Source organism: Mirounga angustirostris, unplaced genomic scaffold (assembly GCF_029215605.1).
Source record: "Mirounga angustirostris isolate CCGP_5_RB_7025 unplaced genomic scaffold, mMirAng1.0.hap1 SCAF_1, whole genome shotgun sequence".
Taxonomy (NCBI): domain Eukaryota; kingdom Metazoa; phylum Chordata; class Mammalia; order Carnivora; family Phocidae; genus Mirounga; species Mirounga angustirostris.
Genome location: NW_026991709.1, coordinates 205,273,349 through 205,280,474, shown reverse-complemented (window position 1 = coordinate 205,280,474; position 7,126 = coordinate 205,273,349). Strand labels below are relative to the sequence as shown.

General features: G+C 39.3%; 1 pseudogene; it reads right to left on the bottom strand.

Moving 5' to 3' along the window:
• Positions 1-6,023: 6,023 nt before the first annotated feature.
• LOC123842316 (olfactory receptor 7C1-like) lies at positions 6,024-6,902 on the bottom strand (annotated as a pseudogene).
• Between the last annotated feature and the right edge of the window lie 224 nt (positions 6,903-7,126).

Here is a 7,126-nt window from a genome sequence, read left to right as displayed (position 1 = left end):
ATTGGATTAAAACACAAGACCCATTGATATGCTGTCTGCAAGAGACTAATTTTAAACCCAAAGACACCCCCAGATTGAAAGTGAGGGGGTGGAAAACCATTTACCATGCTAATGGACAACAAAAGAAAGCTGGGGTGGCAATCCTTATATCAGACAAATTAGATTTTAAACCAAAGACTGTAATAAGAGATGAGGAAGGACACTAGATCCTACTTAAGGGTCTATCCAACAAGAAGATCTAACAATTGTAAATATCTATGCCCCTTACATGGGAGCAGCCAATTATATAAGGCAATTAATAACAAAAGCAAAGAAACACATTGACAACAATACAATAATAGTGGGGGACTTTAACATCCCCCTCACTGAAATGGACAGATCATCTAAGCAAAAGATCAACAAGGAAATAAAGACTTTAAATGACACACTGGACCAAATGGACTTCACAGACATATTCAGAACATTCCATCCCAAAGCAACGGAATACACATTCTTCTTTAGTGCCCATGGAACATTCTCCAGAATAGATCACATCCTAGGTCACAAATCAGGTCTCAACCAGTACCAAAAGATTGGGATCATTCCCTGCCTATTTTCAGACCACAATGCTTTGAAACTAGAACTCAGTCACAAGAGGAAAGTCGGAAAGAACTCAAATACATGGAGGCTAAAGAGCATCCTACTAAAGAATGAATGGGTCAACCACGAAATTAAAGAAGAATTTAAAAAATTCATGGAAACCAATGAAAATGAAAGCACAACTATTCAAAATCTTTGGGATGCAGCAAAGGCAGTCCTAAGAGGAAAGTATATAGCAATACAAGCCTTTCTCAAGAAACAAGAAAGGTCTCAAGTACACAACCTAACCCTACACTTAAAGGAGCTGGAGAAAGAACAGCAAATAAAGCCTAAGCCCAGCAGGAGAAGAGAAATAATAAATATCAGAGCAGAAATCAATGAAATAGAAACTAAAAGAACAGTAGAACAGATCAACGAAACTAGGAGCTGGTTCTTTGAAAGAATTAACAAGATTGATAAACCCCTGGCCAGACTTATCAAAGAGGGAAGAGAAATGACCCAAATCAACAAAATCATGAATGAAAGAGGAGAGATCACAACCAACATCAAAGAAATACAATTATAAGAACATATTATGAGCAACTCTATGCCAGGAAATTAGATAACCTGGAAGAGATGGATGCATTCCTAGAGATGTATCAACTACCAAAACTGAACCAGGATGAAATAGAAAACCTGAACAGACCTATAACCACTAAGGAAATTGAAGCAGTCATCAAAAATCTCCCAAAAAACAAAAGCCCAGGGCCAGATGGCTTCCCAGGGGAATTCTACCAAACATTTCAAGAAGAATTAATACCTATTCTTCTGAAACTCTTCCAAAAAATAGAAACGGAAGGAAAACTTCCAAACTCATTTTATGAGGCCAGCATTACCTTGATCCCAAAACCAGACAAAGACCCCATCAAAAAGGAGAATTACAGACCAATATCCCTGATGAACATGGATGCAAAAATTCTCACCAAAATACTAGCCAATAGGATCCAACAGTACATTAAAAGGATTATTCACCACGACCAAGTGGGATTTATCCCTGGGCTGCAAGGTTGGTTCAACATCCGCAAATCAATCAATGTGATACAGTACATTAACAAAACAAAGAACAAGAATCATAGGATCCTCTCAATAGATGCAGAAAAAGCTTTTGACAAAGTACAGCATCCTTTCTTGATCAAAACTCTTCAGAGTATAGGCATACAGGGTACATACCTCAATATCATAAAAGCTATCTATGAAAAACCTATAGGAATATCATTCTCAATGGGGAAAAACTGACAGCTTTCCCCCTAAGTTCAGGAACGTGGCAGAGATGTCCACTATCACCACTGCTATTCAACATAGTATTGGAAGTCCTAGCCACAGCAATCAGACAACAAAAAGAAATAAAAGGCATCCAAATCGGCAAAGAAGAAGTCAAACTCTCACTCCTTGCAGATGATATGACACTTTATGTGGAAAACCCAAAAGACACCACCCAAAACTGCTAGAACTCATACAGGAATTCAGTAAAGTGGCAGGATATAAAATCAATGCACAGAAGTCAGTGGCATTCCTATACACCAACAACAAGATAGAAGAAAGAGAAATTAAGGAGTCGATCCCATTTACAATTGCACCCAAAACCATAAGATACCTAGGAATAAATCTAACCAAAGAGGCAAAGGATCTGTACTCAGAAAACTATAAAATACTCATGAAAGAAATTGAGGAAGACACAAAGAAATGGAAAAACGTTCCATGCTCATGGATTGGAAGAACAAATATTGTGAAGATGTCAATGCTACCTAGAGCAATCTACACATTCAATGCAATCCCCATCAAAATACCATCCACTTTTTTCAAAGAAATGGAACAAATAATCCTAAAATTTGTATGGAATCAGAAAAGACCCTGCATAGCCAGAGGAATGTTGAAAAAGAAAAGCAAAGCTGGTGGCATAACACTTCCGGACTTCCAGCTCTATTACAAAGCTGTCATCATCAAGACAGCATGGTACTGGCACAAAAACAGGTACATAGATCAATGGAACAGAATAGAGAACTCAGAAATGGACCCTCAACTCTATGGTCAACTCATCTTTGACAAAGCAGGAAAGAATGTCCAATGGAAAAAAGACAGTCTCTTCAACAAATGGTGTTGGTAAAATTGGACAGCCACATGCAGAAGAATGAAACTGGACCATTTCCTTACACCACACACAAAAATAGACTCCAAATGTTTGAAAGACCTCAATGTGAGACAGGAGTCCATCCAAATCCTAAAGGAGAACACAGGCAGCAACCTCTTTGACCTCAGCCGAAGCAACTTCTTCCTAGAAACATCGCCAAAGGCAAGGGAAGCAAGGGCAAAAATGAACTATTGGGACTTCATCAAGATAAAAAGCTTTTGCAAAGCAAAGGAAACGGTCAACAAAACCAAAAGACAACCGACAGAATGGGAGAAGATATTTGCAAATGACATATCAGATAAAGGGCTAGTATCCAAAATCTATAAAGAACTCATCAAACTCAACACCCAAAGAACAAAGAATCCAATCAAGAAATGGGCAGAAGACATGAACAGACATTTTTCCAAAGAAGACATCCAAATGGCCAACAGACACATGAAAAAGTGCTCAATATCGTTCGGCATCAGGGAAATCCAAATCAAAACCTCAATGAGATACCACCTCACACCAGTCAGAATGGCTAAAATTAACAAGTCAGGAAATGACAGATGTTGGCGGGGATGCGGAGAAAGGGGAACCCTCCTACACTGTTGGTGGGAATGCAAGCTGGTGCAGCCACTCTGGAAAACAGTATGGAGGTTCCTCAAAAAGTTGAAAATAGAGCTACCCTATGACCCAGCAATTGCATTACTGGGTATTTACCCCAAAGATACAAAAGTAGGGATCCGAAAGGGTATGTGCACCCCGATGTTTATAGCAGCAATGTCCACAATATCCAAACTGTGGAAAGAGCCAAGATGTCCATCGACAGATGAATAGATAAAGAAGATGTAATGTATATATACAATGGAATATTATGCAGCCATCAAAAGGAATGAGATCTTGCCATTTGCAACGACTTGGATGGAACTGGAGGGTATTATGTTGAGTGAAATAAGTCAAACAGAGAAAGACATGTATCATATGATCTCACTGATATGAGGAATTCTTAATCGCAGGAAACAAACTGAGGGTTGCTGGAGTGGGGGGTGGCATGGGAGGGATGGGGTGACTGGGTGATAGACACTGGGGAGGGTATGTGCTCTGGTAAGCGCTGTGATTTGTGCAAGACTGTTGAATCTCAGATCTGTACCTCTGAAACAAATAATGCAATATATGTTTAGAAAAGAAGAAGAAGAAGAAGGTAGCAGGAGGGGAAGAATGAAGGGGGGGAAATCGGAGGGGTAGACGAACCATGAGAGACAATGGACTCTGAAAAACAAAGTGAGGGTTCTAGAGGGGAGGGGGGTGGGAGGATGGGTTAGCCTGGTGATGGGTATTGAGGAGGGCACATTCTGCATGGAGCACTGGGTGTTATGCACAAACAATGAATCATGGAACACTACATCTAAAACTAATGATGTAATGTATGGGGATTAACATAAGAATAAAAAAAAGTAAAATAACATTAAATTTCTATTTTCTTTTTTTCTTTGTAGAAATCCACCTTTTCTTTTTTTAATATTATTATGTTATGTTAGTCACCATACAACACATCATTAGTTTTTGATGTAGTGATCCACAATTCATTATTTTTAAATTTCCATCTTAATGCCAACCACTTTTTGGCATTGAGTGAATTTGTAGAAAAATAAAATGACTAAAATGAACCTGTAGAAAAAATATAAAACTGCAGTGGACTTCTAAAAGAAAGATTAAATTAATCCTCTGAACATAAACCAGATGGAAGTAAAAGAATTGAGAACAATAATTGATGGATTCCAGCACATGAAAACCTACAGGTCCAACAATAAAGAAAATTTAAAAATAAGTATAAATCTAAGAAAAATATTTACAACACATTGGCTTTTACAAATATAAAGGGTAACCATGTAAAAACTTATTTTAAACCGAGAATAAAAATACCTAAGATGAGAAATGATCTAAGGGTGCAAATGAAAAATATAGGAAGAATACATGTGAATAAACATATAAATGCAAAAATGTGCTAAGCTTTGTAACAATCAAATGAAGTGAAATTATAATATTAAGGAAACCATAATAAATATCAGTGCAGAATTTTATTTATTTGTAAGCCTGCAGCCCCCAGACACAGAACATTTCTGAGCTGGGGAGCTGAGTTCTAGAAATGCACATTTATGTGTTATGGGTTAAACTGTTATTATAATAAAATTTGGCTGGAGGCAAAATAACCTGATGCCTGAGAGAGCATCTGAACCAGGCAGCCCTCTACAGACCTCAGAAGGGGTGAGCCTTTTCACCACAGCCTTGACCTTGAGTGAGTCACCTAGATACCATAAGCTCCACCTCCTCCATAACAATAGGGGAATGATACTAATCACATAAGTATTATTGGAAAACTTAAATTAGATAATGTGTATAAACACTTAATCAGTACTGGTAGAGTTCTATTATTACTTTTTGTTATCAAGATCCATAACAATAACCAAATTTCTTGAGGCACCTGTGTAGCTCAGTTAACTGACTGACTCTTGATCTCAGCTCAGGTGATGATCCCAGGGTTCTGAGTTCAAGCCCCACCTTGGGTCCTCCCGGGACCTACTAAAAACAAACAAACAAAACAAAACAAAACCAAAACACCAAATTTGTTTCCTAGCTCAAAAGTTTTCATTAAATCAATACATTTCATGTTCTGGTCCTGACTGTATTTAACCACCCACACATCTATTTTTCACTCAACAAAAATTCACTGACCATAAACTCCATCCTGAGAACTATAGTAAGCACTGCAGTTTCAAAGATAAGAGAGAGTTCTAAAATTCAAGGAATCTATATTGTGGACGAGCAGAGAAATTTAATAAAGTTGATGTGACTGTATGGAAAGTGAATCAGATCAGGAAAAAGGGGGAGAGTCAGATATTTTATTCACATGACCTGAGAAAACATTTCTGTAAGTGAGTTTTCGGGACATTTCCAAAATAGGCACACATTTCATCACTCTGAGTATGGATATTAACTACATGACATTTGACTTATTTTTTTTTAAGAAATCCAAATGATTACTGAAGATTACTGAGAAAATACCAGGTTGTAGTCACACCAAATGAAAATGACTGGTTATAAAGTGAAAAGGGGAACCCAGGATATAACCTGAAGAAAAATAGAGAAGACAAATAGAAGACAAGAAGAAAAATAGAGAAGACAAGGAAGACCCAAGGAAAGAACTGCTTTAAAATGTGTACACCTGGGAAAAAATGAAAATAGTGAGATGAAGGAAACCAGGATCTCTGGGCCTCCATATTGTGGGCCCAGCTACTCAGGAGAGTCCTATAATGGTTCTGATGCTGAGAGGCACCACCCTGCCAAGGAGCCTGCTCAGGGCCCCCTTCATGTCCCTCGAGCTGTAGATGAAGGGGTTCAGCATGTGGGTGACAATGGTGTACATCACCGAGGCCACCAGACTCATCCTAGAGGATGAAGTCCCTGCAGAAGTGAGGTCGACCCCAAGGCCTGTGCCCTAGAACAAGGAGACCACTGAGAGGTGAGACCCACATGTGGAAAAGGCTTTGTTTTGCCCACAGCTGAGGAAATGCTGGGTATGGAAGAAACAATTTGATAGTAATAAGAAAGTATTCCATGGAAAGGACTCAAGACCACACTCCCAGTTGCAGAATACACCACTATGTTATTGATGAGGGTGTCAGAATAGACAAGCTTCAGGACTTGAGGAAGATCACAAAAAAAGTGTAGGATTTCCATGTTTGCGCAGAAGGACAGCCTCAAAAACATCAAAGTCTCCAACAGGGAGCCCAGGACACTGATGCACCAGGATTACAAGATCAGCAGCCCACAGAGCTGGGGGTTCATGATGACCGAGTAGTTCAGGGGGTGACACATGGCCACAAAATGGTCATAGGCCATCACGGTCAGGAGAAAGACATCCGACACAGCAAAGAGTATGAGGAAATGAATCTGCGTGAGGCAGCCTTCATAGGTTATGACTGCTCTTAGTCTGGATGTTCAGCAACATCTTGAAGATGGTGGTGGAGGTGAAACAGATGTCAACAAAGGACAGGTTGGTGAGGAAGAAGTCCATGGGCTTGTGGAGGTGGGAGTCTGAGCAGATGGCCAGGATGATGAGCAGGTTCTCAGTGAACATGACCAAGTATATGGACAGGAACAACCCTAAGAGCATGAATGGAACCTCGGACTTCGCTCAAAATCCCAGGAGGAGAAACTCTGAAGTATGTGTTTCATTTCCTGATTCCATGTGGATGAAAGAACGAGCAGGAAAGGGAAAAAATCAGCATCCAATGACCATCACATGGACAGCACAGAAATGTGATTGCCTTTAATTTCCAGTGAATGGATTAATAAAGTACTACCCTGTTAAAATTGCCTTGGGTGGGGAATTTGAAA